At 38.9% G+C, this 14,925-nt stretch overlaps 1 protein-coding gene across 2 annotated transcripts in view; it reads left to right on the top strand.

Moving 5' to 3' along the window:
- ARSG (arylsulfatase G) overlaps positions 1 to 14,925 on the top strand; it is a 127,664-nt gene that overhangs the window by 26,768 nt on the left and 85,971 nt on the right. The window contains exon 1 of one of the 2 annotated variants that reach the window (XM_070937726.1): positions 173 to 903. The exons of the other annotated variant lie outside the window; for it this stretch is intronic. The gene's annotated coding sequence lies outside the window, so the exon portion shown is untranslated. Of the gene's footprint in view, positions 1 to 172; positions 904 to 14,925 lie in introns of those variants that run through there. 2 annotated transcript variants of the gene reach the window in all.

Raw genomic sequence — 14,925 nt, 5'->3', positions numbered from 1 at the left:
ACCATCGGCATCTTTTTCAACGAAATGGCAAGATCTGCTAAATACCACCCCCCCTCCCCGCAAAGAAGCCGTTCAAAAGAGAGGAGGCGTGGACTTTTAATCATTGAGTCCCAAGGTGCAAACATGATCCAGACCAAGTAACTGAAAAAGCAACGAAGCCGTCCGAGTGGACTCGGCTGGTGCTCAGACCAAAGTCTGGGTACCACTTGGCACCCAAGTAGTTCTTTGTAGCTTCGCAGTTGCAAATTCCTGGCGTGACCACTACATTTCCAGGGCAAAAAGCCTCGCGTGAAACAGTCGCGCGCGCGGCGAACGAAACTAACCAAACCAAAAAAAAAAAAAAAAAAATCGCGCCAAATTGCCACACTGCAGTCACGCTGACCGGCTGGAGAGTTGACGCAGCCCCACGGCTTTCTTTGGGACGCGTGTACTTTATAGAGTTTGCATTTGGCCCTCAGCTTTTAAAGAAGCGTCATCTTAATTGCTGGGGCAGGTTCCCCCCGGACTCGGGTAGCGCCCCCTAGCGGTCGACCTGCTTTGGCATAAGGGTTCCCGGGCGCGAGCCCCAGTGCGCGCTCTTGCCTTCGCGGCGGCGCGAGCTTCTTTCCCCAGGTTTAAGCTCGTGCTGCTGCCGCCGCTACAGCTACAGCCGATCCGGGCAGAACAGGTTTCTGCCAGTTTGGGTGTGTGTATCTGGCTGCTGTTGTATACATGCACTAGAGACTCCTAATCTCCCGGAAGCCGAGCTGTCCTTGTTGCAACGGATGATACTGATGACTCAATAGATTGCCGGTGCTTGCGAGCGAGCCTTTGCAGAAATCGAAGTAGTCGCCGCCGTTCCTCTCCGAGTTGGCAGTTTGCAGTCTTCAGTTTAAGCTTGGGTGTCTTCTGTTTCTTCTTTTGGTCTGTTGTTTTTTTTTATGCTGTCAAGTCTATTAACGGCTCCCGAAGATGATTTTTGCTGAGTTATTAGAACTGCTTGTTAACGCTAGTTTCACTAATGGCTGCTGTGAGCTTCTTCGCTGACCCACGTGTGTGAAGTTCTTGCATACAACCTAAAATTCACTTGAATGGTAAATTTTAAAGGATACCGCAAAGCTAGTTGGCTCCAGAAATGCATAATTACAGTAGTTCCACTTTCTACAGCAGCAAAAAAAAAAAGTATTTTTTTCCCTTCCGGTTCGCTTGTAGAGGTCGGAACAGACTGAAAAGCAGAGACTTATGTAATATGCATTTAAAGTGTTTATATAAACTGGCCAACTAGTCTTTGAGGAAATACCAATTAATAGTAATAACAAAAAAAAAACAAAAAAACCCAAAGAAAATACTCAAAAGATTATTCTTGATTGTTTTTAAAAGTCCAGTAGAGCTCAGTTAAACACAATAAATCTTGGATTGGGGATGAAGCCATTTCTGCCTTTTGCTGTAATGTGTCACTCTAGCAATCAGAATCTCAAGGAAACTTAAATATAACAATTCTCTCTTTGCCATACTGGAAGCTAGATATTGGTTAAGATGGGTGGCCATGTAAATCTTTAAAATTCGGTATTTTATCCCAATTATGAATGCTTACTTAGAAATTAATTGTAATATATTCAATGAAGTTTGCATTGAAATCAGTTTCAGATTCTTTGTAATTAGCATTTTTACTGAAATTCTGGTTGGAACTGGTTTCTTCAGTTCAGATAAATTTGGAAGGCTGGGAGAAAGCTGACAGAAGCCAAATGGATAAGGCATGCCAGCTTAGAACAGTGTGTTGTCATTTTAAAACAAAAGGTACTTAACTGTCATTGGATTTAAGGGCCCTGGAAGATGTCATTTACATTTTGTGTGAGCTAAACACTGAAGTGAAGTTTCTAGTCAAGTATCCTTCAGATGTCTCGGGACTGAAGTGGTTGGAAGGTTTAACCAGCATTCCTGCTTGCTGGGATCCTATTATGTCACATCTGGAGAGTGACAGGTTGGAGAAGGCTTTTTTAAGTGAATTTCCTACTGTAATAAGGATAAACCGTTTCTGCTGAACTTTATTAAATATATTTATATTTAAATATATTAAAATGTTAAATAATTCTGGAGCACCTTTGCTCCAGAACAAAAAAAGATTAGTTATAGTTATAGGCATTGTTTTTTATAAGAATAATATTCTACTTCCACCTCCACTCCCTAAATTTATTGCAGCATTACTCTTAATTCTCTCAATCTGTCTTCACAACATTCCTGTGAAGTTGGGATAATATTAACTCTTCCCTAAATAAGCTAAATCAGAATTTGAAGCTTTGTCTCCCTAATGTGCATTCTGACTGCTGTATGGGAATAAAATAGAAAATATTTTAATATGCAGTTGCAGGAAAGCAGTTGCCTGTCCAGAATCCCCAAAGATTGGGACATGAATAGGATTTGATTTAAGTTCTCCAGCCCTTGACTCTCATGGTTACATCAACAAATCTGAAAGGCTGATTGTGCATGTTTGTTCAGTTTCTGGAAAAGAACACCTTTTGGCCAGATAAACTGTTTGTACTTCAAACAAAAATGCATGACGCTAATAAATGCATGACGCCCTTCTTTGTTTTTGCATGTTCTTTTTTTTTTTATTAACAATAGTAAAAACTAATAAAAACTACACTTGGAGAAGAAGAGGATCGAAAGGAAAAAAATAAGTGCAGGAAAGAAGGAAAGAATAAAGAAAAATATATAAAGAAGTGACTTCCAACCTTCATTACAACAAAGATTAATTAATTAATTAATTAATTAATTAATTAATTAATTAATTAATTTGATTTATATGCCGCCCTTCTCTGGAACCTCAGGGCGGCTTACAATGCATTAAGCAATAGCCTACATACTTTTGTATATACCTGCTTAGTAGGGCTTTTTGGGGGCCCCCTAAGTATGTTAAATTTGTTTAACAAGGATAAACAAATTTAGTAATTCTAAATCCTCTATAGGGTTACAAATATATATATCTTGTTTCCAGCCCTTCCCTTCCCTATAAACAAGTCCATAAAACATCAACTTTTCAGTCCTGGTGTCAGCAGAAAGTCCCTAAAGAACTTTGCAAAACAAAATGAAGTCTTACATTAACCTTGATCAAATAAACCAACTTTATATTACTACTTTTTACTTCTAGCAGTCTTAATTTTAAATTCAGCCAATTATTGTTATAGGATTTTATTTCTCTTAAATTCTTCCTTATCCCATTACACATATTTTTTTCAAGGCTTTAACAAGCCTGTTTCCTAAATTTAATTAAAAACTATTTTTCAGGTCATTCTCTTGGCTTATCACTTGTATTTCCCTTTTAATTTTTAAAACATCAGACGGTTATTTGGGTTGGAGGTTGGGGCTGGTTGGAGCTAAAAAACCACTTCTAAAGCATAGCTGATCATCGTAGGGAGCTCCAATGACTAAAGCAGGCAAAGTGTGAAGGCAGCAGCTGTTCCAGGTAGCCATTTTGGGCACCGTGCATTGCGTTTTCAGCCTCCAGAAGCATTGCGTTTTGAGGCGGCAATTAGCAATGTGCTTTGCCGATCCCCGCAGCCTTGAAGGGCTCTCAAACGGAGTGGTTGGAGGCTGAAAACGCGACGTCTGGAGCCCAAAAACACAAGCCATTGTCACTGGCAATCTCTGCAGCCAGGAAGAGGATGTGCAGAGGCCAAAGTATGGGGGCCGGCGAATGGGCGGGGTTACATTCAGAGTATAAGATGCACCCAAATTTTCAGTCTCTTCTGGAGGCAGAAAAGTGTACTCCGAAAAATACGGTAGTTTACTCGGTAGAGTATGGAAACTTGATCCTTTGCCATGCTGATTACAAGCTTGTAAGATAAAGAAAACCTCTGCTTTGCCAAGCTGATCAGACATTAAAGAAAATCCCTAGTCAAACCTTCATTTCTTTCTTTTTTTTTTTTTTAATTTGATTTATATGCCGCCCTTCTCCAGAGACTCAGGGCGGCTTACAATGTGCTCAGCAATAGCCTTCATCCTTTTGTATATTTATACAAAGTCAGCTTATTGCCCCCACAACTGGGTCCTCAATTTACCTACCTTAGAAAGGATGGAAGGCTGAGTCAACCTTGAGCCTTGGCGAGATTCGAACTTACAGTAATTGCAGGCAGCTGGTCTTAATAACCAGCTTAATAACAGGGTGCCTTAGACCACTGTACTACCAAGGCTCCTTTTTTCAAATCAAAAAGCCTACTTCAGTGGTCCAGAAAATCAAATTGTAAGGACTGTAAGAATATAAATTACGCTAATAACATGCACAATTGGAATATGTTGTCATTACTGTTTAAACTCTTCATTATTGTTTGAACTTTTTTTGTTTTGTTTTTTTAAATTAAAGTCATTCAGAAATAAACTTGGGAGAAGAAAGCAAAGGGATAGCATTGGAAAGTACCCTGTAATATATAGAACAAATGGAGGACATAAGAGGAATAAGTGGAAATGTGTAATATGAGGAAGAAGCTGTTTGTCTTTAGGAGTGTATCCTGTATTTCTGCTAGTTATCAGACAAATCATGTTAAGTAAAAAGTACAGGTTGTGAGAAATGAGTTTCCAGGTGTTCTTAAAGCAAAGGAAAAGTAGAGAATGATTTGATTGCTTATTTGTTTCCTATGACTATCATTAAGTGTTGTACCTTATGATTCTTGACAAATGTATCTTGTCTTTTTATATACACTGAGAGCATATGCACCAAAGACAAATTCCTTCTGTGTCCAATCACACTTGGCCGATAATTCTAAGATGAAAGCAACACCTTGCTCTTGGGCACAGTCCTTGATTGAAAGCCCTGCCTTGCAGTTTGGTGTCCCTTTTTTGTTTCTGCCTCTGTTGTCAAGGTTATATATGCGAAAATTAAAAAGTCTGCTTCCTTTTCTTAGGATATTTTTGTACTGTAAGTTACTGTACCCTGGAGTAGAATCATTTTACTCTAAGACCCAGTTTGGAGTGTTTCTGGTTTCTAGGGTCAAAAATATGCCTACCCTTCCTTTTGTGTTTCATTTAGGAAATAATTTGTTTACAGATACATTTCATTTTGTGTATAGTAATTAAAAATATGGAGCTTTACCAAATACATATTTTTAACAATGTGTCTGGACAATGGAATTATTGGATATTTAGCATGGAGAAGATCCAGAATCTTTTCTAGAAAGCATGAAATTTAATTTCTTCTCAGTCCTGAACAGCCTATATGATCAATGCCATTATTTAGGTTTAATTCTTCATTTTGTAAATAATGACATTTATGGCAGAATCTTTGATTTCAGAATAACACTCACTTTTCAGTACTCACTTTGAATTAGTTCAGACAGAAAACTAACATTAGTTATGTACCACTGTGGAGTTGCTTGAAACATGAATCATTATATTCATGTTTTCTCAATGTGAGGCCTTTTCATATATACATGAATTCTAACACTGTCAGTGTATCTCCTTATGTTTGTCTGAGTTCTCAAAAGAACTAAAATCCCTGTTGTACAGTGTAAGGAAATATGACCTTCCAGATAGTGAGGTTCGTTAGTTCATTCATTAATGCTAACTGATGTTTTATCAATTAAGTGTAGCTTACATTACAATAAAAGAGGATATAAATCAAGGGAGAATTACAGTATTTGTAGCTTGTGTAGTCCTTGGTGCCCTCTAAGGTGGGTGGCTTTCTTACAAATGTTTCATTACCAAACTAGGAACATCATCAGCATTGATGATGTTACCTAGTTTGGTAATGAAACATCTGCAAGAAAACCACCAAGCTCAGAGAACACCAAGGACTTCACAGTTCAACTGTGAACTACAAATATTCTCTTCTATCAGTATTTGTATCTTGAACCAACCATCGATCTCTATCCTAAGATTCACTTTTAAAATAAAAAGTAAAAATAATATAAACCTACCGTATTGGCATTGTGGAGGTCTCCTGTAGGTGTCTCCATATCTTAAAAGGCCTCTTGGCTATCTAGGACAGACTGGGAATCATATCAGCGTCTGGTTTCCACTCTACAATTTCAAGATAAATGACAACATGGAACAAAGGAGATCCACGCTAAAAATATTTAAAAGTCAGAAACTTTATAAGATTTTAAATCCCTCCCACAAAGAAATAACTTTAAAGAAGTTGTGCATTTCTCGGGTAAGGAACTGAATAAAACTTCCGGGTGTCCCTCCCACCATTAGCTAATTACTAACCTTGGTCAGGCTACGGTTTACAGTTTCTGCTTATACTAGTTAGCATTCCTCTTAATTGCTGAGACACCCCAAATAGTTGCCCGGGTTTCTAAAATCCAGGTAGGCAGGCTACAACTCAAATTTTGCAAACAAAGCCAAAAGTGGTTGCTTTCACAAAAGGCGCATAGAGACATTTGGGCTGTTTGCTTCCCCAAGTGATAACCCTTGGCATGATTTGGGAAGATTTTCTCCAGCTGGCAGCTTCTAGATACTGCTGTTGTGTTGCATATTCATCTTCTGACATGCTGACTTAGAATTCTGAGAATTAAAAACTCAAGGAACTCAAGGAAAGTGCCAGGTGGGAGAAGGGTGACGTCCATCCAACTGCTGCCCACTCAGGTTGCAGATGCATGTTGATTCAGGCAGAAAACTTACCATCCTGGCAGTCAAAGACATTGTTCATCCTTCTCTCCTGAAAAGATTATTTTCTGCTGAAAAAGAAAAAAAAATGGGATGTTTGACTCTGCCCTTTCCCTTCTATCTTTCCCATCACAACAGACAATAGGGCCTATTCAAGTCTGGCTTATCTTTAAAAGTACTAAACAGCATCAGACCTATTTAATGGATGGGAGACGACCAAAAAATTCCAGGATTGTAGACTACTTGAGAAAACATCCTGGAAGAAAATAATGACATCATATCTGTTTGTAGAGAAAGTTATATGGGTTTGTCCATAAAGTCAAGTGTTTTTTTTAATCTCATGCTACCAGTCATACTCAGCACTTAGGCCTGTATCTTTAGATAGCTTTCAAGCATCTTTGTTAGGCCTGGGTGCATATGACAATCAAGAGTTAGCATCTATGTGAACAGTCCTTCTGAGAAGATAACATATTGTAAACTACTCAGAGGAAAACTGTTAAGCTACTCTGGTGTTCAGAGCGCAGAAGTGAGGGTAGCTGGCCAGTTTCCATTTCTCTTTCTAAGGATGACACATCACAATCCCTAGAAAGATCAGCTACAAAATCCTCTGTATTATGTTTCTATTTGGAATGGTGTAATGTAAGAAATCCTCCCCTGTATATTCAGTACCGAGAAGATATTGCATAAATCCTTCAAAAGAAATGCCTTGGATCATACAGTAGTATAAACAAAGCACCTTCTATGCTGTTTAACATATTTTTTTCCAGGCCCACATAAGTGTTTGCGAAACTACTACTAGCTGTCGCTGCCTACGTGTGGAGGGAGTAAGGACCAATGTTCAAAATAGTTCAGTGGTCCTGGAAAGCAACCCAGCTGCTTTCATGAGTCAAAAGGAAGTGCTTTATTCTGTTTTGAGAAATTTTATGTGCCAATTGACTCATAGCTCAGATATAGAAATGCAGTCAAAATTTGCTGTGGCAGAAATTCAGGTCAGTTTAAATCCAGTCTGGATTTAACTGAAGACACATCTTCAATTCTTGTATGCTTAGTGAAAGTGTTGTTTAGTTGGATCTTTAAATGCAACTTTTACAGAACATTATAGTGCTGTGTGGATTTTCTTTCCATTACATAGGTGTAGTTAACATGGCTAAAAAGCTAAGTAGAGTCAGATATGGTTAGTACTTGGAAAGGAGACCACCAGGAAATCTTATAGCAATACACTAGAGTGGGAAGCTGAAAAAAATATCTTGGAAGAAAGTAATGAATGATAAACCATATCTGTATTCTTCTAGAGAAAACTACATGGACTTAGTTTGAAACGAAGGAGACATTACCGTGTGTGTGTGTGTGTGTGTGTGTGTGTGTGTGTGTGTGTTAGTTACACTAGTTAATCCCCCATCACCCCCAAAATTTCCCTAGTAGCATTTCCTTTAGCTCATGGCTCAGTTGCTGGATCTTTGGCAAAACATTAGCTTTAGTTAGCTGCAAACAGCATGACTATTTGTAAGGAATTGTGAGATTTATCTGCAAATATGTGCTAGGACAGTTCTTAAAATACACCTTTCTAAAAACACTGATTTTGTAATTAACTTTTCTAGTAAAGAATTATGGACGCCAACCATCTCAGTTAATTGCTGTTGTCTGTGCTGTGGTAGCATCCGCTTTCTGGATGATGTACAAGAAAGAGATCTGGTATCTTTTAGAGCCTTGTTCTATTCTGCCTGGTCCTGTCCGGTGCCAGCAGCTAGTCCAGTGATGGGCTCAGTAGGTCAAAAGTTCAGAAAAACTTGATTCTGTTCAATGGTGAATGCTGTCGGTTTAACAACTGGTTTGGTGAGCTTGCGCTTTGCGCGTACGTGTGTCTAAGGTGCTTGCACTTGCACTGAAAATGGAACATTTATGTCCACTAAATATAATCACATTTCTTTTTATGTGAAAAAATGGTTTTGTATAAGGTGCAAAAAAATATTGCTTTATGACCTATCCAAGAAATTGTTTAGCGTTAGATGCAGATCAAATATAGCATTCTGAAAAGATTTATCTGTCTAAGGGGAAGGTACATTGGTCCCAAGTTGGTGGGAAAGAATGTGAATTTTTAACTTCTGTTATGGTGAATTCTATAAGTATTTATATTTACTTAAATATATAAAGTAGCTGTTTTATAAAAAAAAAAAAAAAACAGAAGCTCATCTGCTTACCTTCCAAGTCAGCAATGGTAAGTAGAACAACGAGGGGTGGGGGAAATCAGCTGTGCCGCACAATTGAGATGAGCTACAAAGCAGGAAATAAAGGACAGGATCGAGCAAAGGCGGGTTGGCGGGGCCAACTGATTGTCAGCGCTACCGGTTTGCTTGAACCGGTCCAAACCGGCTGAATTCCACCTCTGATTCTGTTGACGTGTCACATATACATACCCCTGGATAAAAGAGAAACAATTCATAATGAGTGGCTTTTGAAGTTACAGTATCTGCCTGTACCCACTAGGTCAAATAAGGTGGGCACACTCCAAATCCCTTCTGTTACGTGCTGCCATCTGGTAGGACCTAGGTTTTAGGAAGTGTTTCTTCTCCTTAACTGCCCCTGCTGTGTATGGAACATGGAAGACTTTGACAAATTGTAGGGGTAAGGTGAGAATAGAGTCCAGCAAGGTAGAAGCCTGATATGTGGGAGAGTGTTGACCCAGAAACCCAGAATTTCCATTGTGATTCTTTGGATGGTGGTTTCTTTTTAAAAAAAGGTTTTTATATCTTTGTGAGTCACCCAGGGTTATGGTTCATAATATGGGCAGCTATCTACGGTAAGTCTTTTAAATAAATGAATAAATTTCTTTCAACATCACCTGCAAAAGGTATTCCAGCAGGCTTTGTAGAATTGACTCCCACAGATGTTTCAGGGTTGTAATTCTAAAAAAAAATCTCAGATTTGGCTATAAAATAATTCCTACATATGTACTTTAGTAAAACCATCAACTTATAAAGCCCTTCCCAGGCAAGTTGAGATTTGCAATCATGCTTGGGATGACTTTGGATACTCAACCTCTTTTTCTATTCATGAAGCAAATAATTATTACCCACACAGGCTTATTGGAAGAAATATAATTAAGCGCCCTCTTCTTTTGCAGAAATAAATTGTTTGTTTTAGATGACTACCTCTTGGGAAACTGTTAAGCAAGTTCCCAGTGAGTCATTTTGGTTCTTTATACATTTTCTCAGGCAGATTTTCTGACACATGACCCAATAAAGAAGAGGTTTTGTGGAAAATTAAATCTTGTCTCTAGAAAATAATAATTGTTATGAAAAGTGGGATTATGGGACTTTAACACTTTTGTTCTGAATACCCTATTCATTCTGTTGAAGTTCATCCCCATTCATGTACTTCTTTTCCACTCAACTTCTGAGTTTTGATATTGTGCCAATTATTTTTTATATACAAGATCCAATCTGGATCAGTCACAGGGAACCAAAGGTTTAGTCTTCCAAACTTTTTGGACTCGTGCTGGAGTCCATCCTCAGGGAACTTTTCTCTCACCAGAATGTGTGCTTTGGGACTATTCTATACGTAGTATATAGTATGTGGCGCCTGTTTATATGTGGCTTTTTAGTTGTTGATTGGGTTGTTGATGGCTGGTTATTAAATTGGCTATTGTTTCCATGTGCTGCCACATGATTTACCATCATCACCTTGGTTGACTGACAAGGGGCCTGTTTCCAAGGCTTCAATAATTTCCCTGGCTATTTTTGTACCTGCTCAGCCAACAATCTTAATAGCTGTGAAACTGAATATATGTCCTTGTTCATTGCAATGTGAGGCTACCAATGAGTTCAGATCTCCTTGTCTGACTGCTCACTTTTGTTCTTGTAATCTGGTGGTTAGCTTTCTCACCATCTGTCCTACATAGTCACAGGGACAATCCATACAGGGGATCCGGTAGATTACTTTAGAAGTATCTCCTAGCTCCAAGCGTTTTCTGTAATGCATGATTTGTCCTTGTATAGTAGCCTCTGGGCAGTGTGTGAAGCCTTATCTGTAAATGGGAACTGTTTCTGGCACTGGATTTCTGAATATTTTTTAATCCCATTAAAACAAGAATTGTGGATACTTCAGGCAGTGATATTTCCTCTTAACTTTCTTTTAACTTTAACATTAAGTTCTCAGTTAATGGCCATTTGTTCAGCAACTGTTTGAAATTACGAAAATGCTGAACAAGTATAGTTATGACCAGTCCTCAAAGTCCTGACTGTCCCAGCATCCCTGTGGTCACACCTGATTATGACCTGGGCTTGGTAACCAGCTTGCACTTAGGATGGTTGCAATATATTGCAATCACATGATCACTACTTGCGAACTTCCCTGCCAGCTTCCCACAAGCAAAGTCAATGGGGAAGGTTGCAAGGTGCTTCTGTAAGTTGCTCCTGCTACTTTCTGTGTGCCTTCCTGACCTCCAAAGCAGCCATCCTGTGCCCTGTGGCACCACTGCAGCCACTTACCATCCATTATAAAAAGTAATTTCCTTGTACTTATAACAATTTATCTGTGAATATGTTTGTAGAATTTTGCTATCTGTGGTGCAAAAATCCAGGCAATCACTAGGCACAGTACAGTATAAGCAAAGACTTTATAGTTCTCTTTGCTGCCATCTAGTGGTCACCAGACCTAGATGTCTCAATTTTATTTTAGGCCTATCCAGTTGAACATAATAGCAGCCATTTGCTATTGTCTAATTTTAATTAGCTAAAGAGGTAGTTCTCGATTCACGACCACAATTGAGCCCAAAATTTCTGTTGCTAAGCAAAACATTTGTTAAGTGAATTTTGCCCAATTTTATGAGCTTCCTTGCCACAATTGTTAAAGTGAATCTCTATAGTTCTTAAGTTAGTAACACGGTTGTTAAGTGAATCTGTCTTCCCCATTGACTTTGCTTGTCAGAAGGTCATAAAAGGTGACCTTGGGAAATTGTCATAAATATGAGTCAGTTGATCTGAATTTTGATCATGTGACCATGGGGATGCTGCAACATCCGTAAGTGTGAAAAACGGTCACAAGTCATCCCTTTCAGTGCAGTTGTAACTTTGAACGGTCACTAAATGAATGGTTGTAAGTCGAGGACTATCTGTAGCTTTGTTTTATTGATATTTACTGATGCTTGTAGGCAGGGGTGGGTTCTACTTACCTTTACTACTGGTTCGCAATGGGGCCGCGTGCACGCGCTTGCTTCGTTAGTGCACACGCGCGCTCTTCTGCACAAGCGCAGAAGCATTTTAATGACGTCAGGGTCAGTGGGCGGAGCCTCCTGCCGGTTTTACTACCGGTTCTATAGAACCAGTGCAAACTGGGGGCAACCCACCACTACTTGTAGGACCGTCTCCCTAGTTATATCTACCCATCCTGTCTGATCTAACACGAATGGCATTCTATGGGTCCTGTCCATTATAGAGTGTCATCTGCTGGAGCCCAGAAAGAGAAGGTTTTCTGTTTGGAACCCAACTATTGTTTTAAATATTTTATAAAGTGTTTTATTGAAAGATCATAAGCCGCCTAGAACAGGGGTGGGTTCTAAATTTTTTTACTACCGGTTCTGTGGGCGTGGCTTATTTTGTGGGTGTGGCTTGGAGGTCATGTGACTAGGTGGGCATGGCTAGCTGGTCAGAGTCATTTCTGGAAGGTCCCCGCACTTACGACCAGTCCTCGCACTTCCGACCCAACTCATTTGTTTGCTTTTAACACTGATCAGCTGTAGGACGGCAAGAGTTTAAACAGTTTTTTTCCCTCTAGTCATCAGCTGGGACTCAGGAGGCAGCAATAGATTGGGGGTGGGACCAAATAAAAGGTAAGAATAACGTGGGGGGGTGGGAGGGCGGGGGGGGGGAGAACCGGTTCGGTGACGTCATATCATCACCACTACCGGCTCGGCCGAACCAGACCGAACCGGGAGGAACCCACCACTGGCCTAGAGTCACTTTGACAAGATGGATGGCATAGAAGTCAAACAAACATACATACAAACAAACCTTTTTCCCCTGGGGATTAGACTTGGTTTGACTCTGCTGGCCTTTTGTAAGACCTTGAAACCTGGTTTAGTTAATGAGCCCAGAGCCCTGGATGTGTAATTGAGGCCATATCATGGTTTATTAATTGTTGTATTAATTGTTTTACCTCAGGTGTTGTATACAATATATTATTATTGGCTTGTTATGTTTTCATTTGTTTTTAATCATTGCTGACAACCCAGAATAATGTATTTGAGATGGGTGCCAATATACATTGAGTTGGATTGGATTGGATTGGATTGGATTGGATTGGATTGGATTGGATTGGATTGGATTGGATTAAGTAAGTAAATAAGTAAGTAAGTAAGTAAGTAAATGTAATAAGGTATTATTTTGTAAAACATCATCTGTATTATCTTCACTACTAATATACATCTATTTTTCCTTTATTGTGCATTGCTTTCTATAGCATAAAAAGATAAAATCTCTTTTGAGTCAAGTTTGACTCTTGCTGACCTCATGGATAGAGACAGACCTGCGTAGGTTTCTTGATAACATAATGGATGGAGTTTGTCATTTATTGACAGTATATATATATTTTTAGTTCCCACTCAAGCCTACTGCCCTAGTCTTTTGCTATGGTTTCCCATCCAACTTCTAATCAGATTTGCCACTGAATTTTCAAGTTCAGTTACGGACAACTAACTACCAGTGTATTCCTAAAATACAGATATTTATGTCCAGAACTTAAAATGTTAATTTCTTTCTTTCATAAAACACTTTTAATAGTGCCAGGTCTACAAGTCCCCTTATCAGTTTCTTGTATAGTCCAGATTTTACTAAAACAAGGAAATTTATGCTCTGTGGTACACCTATATCTCTCTATTTTGAACAGACTATATACCGGTACCTATACTGTCATTGGCTTGCTGATATCCTTGCAAAAACATTATATTTCCCCCCCATATGTTGTTTCCAGGAATGTCAATAGAGGAATAACTTTGATCACTGATATACCAAAACATATATGAAAACTCTGAAAACTGAGGACTAGATTCTTGCCCACTCTTGCTTATGAATCTTTGTTTTAATACAATCATTTCCCTTCACATACTTTTCATGGAAACCTTCATTGCCCATAAAAACACTACAGTAATCCTCAACTTACAACAATTCATTTACAAAGTTTGCAGCATCCCAAGGTCATGTGATTACTATTTGCAACTTCCAGCTGGTGTCTAACAAGCAAAGTTAATGGGGGAAGCCAGATCCGCTTAACAACCACATGATTCACTTAACAACTAAAGTAATTTGCTTAGTAATCATGGCATGAAAGGTTGTAGAATCAGGCGCTACTCACTTAGCAACCACGATGCTTAGCAACAAAAATTCTGGTCTCGATAGCAGTTATAAGTCAAGGACCAACTGTATGCCAAGAATGTGTTCCACAGTGCCTATAAAGTGTCCTGTTATTTTAAAAATGTTATTTTTTTTAATGTGGGCATGTAAACCAGCAGGTAGTTAAGCTGATCAAACAGTACCATATCTGTTGGGACGGATTAATAAGAAACATGGCAACAGGAAGGATTTGGATGAAAAATTTTGTTGTTGTGAAATTCTCTGGGTTTGGTTATATTGTAGTGCAGTTCTCTTAAATATCAGGCCTTGGCAAAGAGTCCTTCTTGCTCTTAAAATAGGTGGAGCGTGGTGTCTCTTCAAAGACGCTGCTGAATCTGTTAAGTCACATGAGACATGCTTACCTCCTCCCAGTAAACAAAAGCCATTGCCAAAAATTGAGGCAAACTCAGATTAGTCACTTACAAAGTGAAGAGTCTGCCAGATAAACTCAAGAGAGTGACATATTAGCAATTCTAGGAAGTGCTGTCCCAAACATACTTGTTTTTCTCATTTTAATTTAGATATATTATTGGCATTACCTCAGAGGACACCAGAAGATGACTGGGTTTGGATAATTCTACATCTTAGTTTTACCAGGCAGTTCCCAGGGAAGTGTTGCCTCTTTTTAATTTGATTGATTCTGAGGGGAAAAGACATGCGTTTCTGCTTCTAATTTAAAGTTGTCCTGTCTGAGCAAAACTATGCTCTGTGAATGACATGGGGTCGCCTTTGTCAGTCACCTAATTCAGTAGTACCATACTTTTATTTACTCTTTCTTATTTATTATTACGTTTATATGCTGTCCATCTCACCGTCCAAAATGACTCTGGGCTGCTTACAATGCAGTACTTTGTTAGACATGCAGTATATATTCATTACATTCACACATTGCACTAAGACACACTGTGTACATTTAGCATTCTGGGTAAACCTAGCCATTATAAACCACATCTTATGGCTT

The sequence above is a fragment of the Pituophis catenifer genome, unplaced genomic scaffold (genome assembly GCF_029215685.1).
Source record: "Pituophis catenifer annectens isolate HBS135680 unplaced genomic scaffold, rPitCat1.0.hap2 SCAF_2, whole genome shotgun sequence".
In the NCBI taxonomy this organism is placed as follows: Eukaryota; Metazoa; Chordata; class Lepidosauria; order Squamata; family Colubridae; genus Pituophis; species Pituophis catenifer.
The sequence above is the reverse complement of the archived record's forward strand: the minus strand, read 5'-3'. Positions and strand labels throughout refer to the sequence as shown.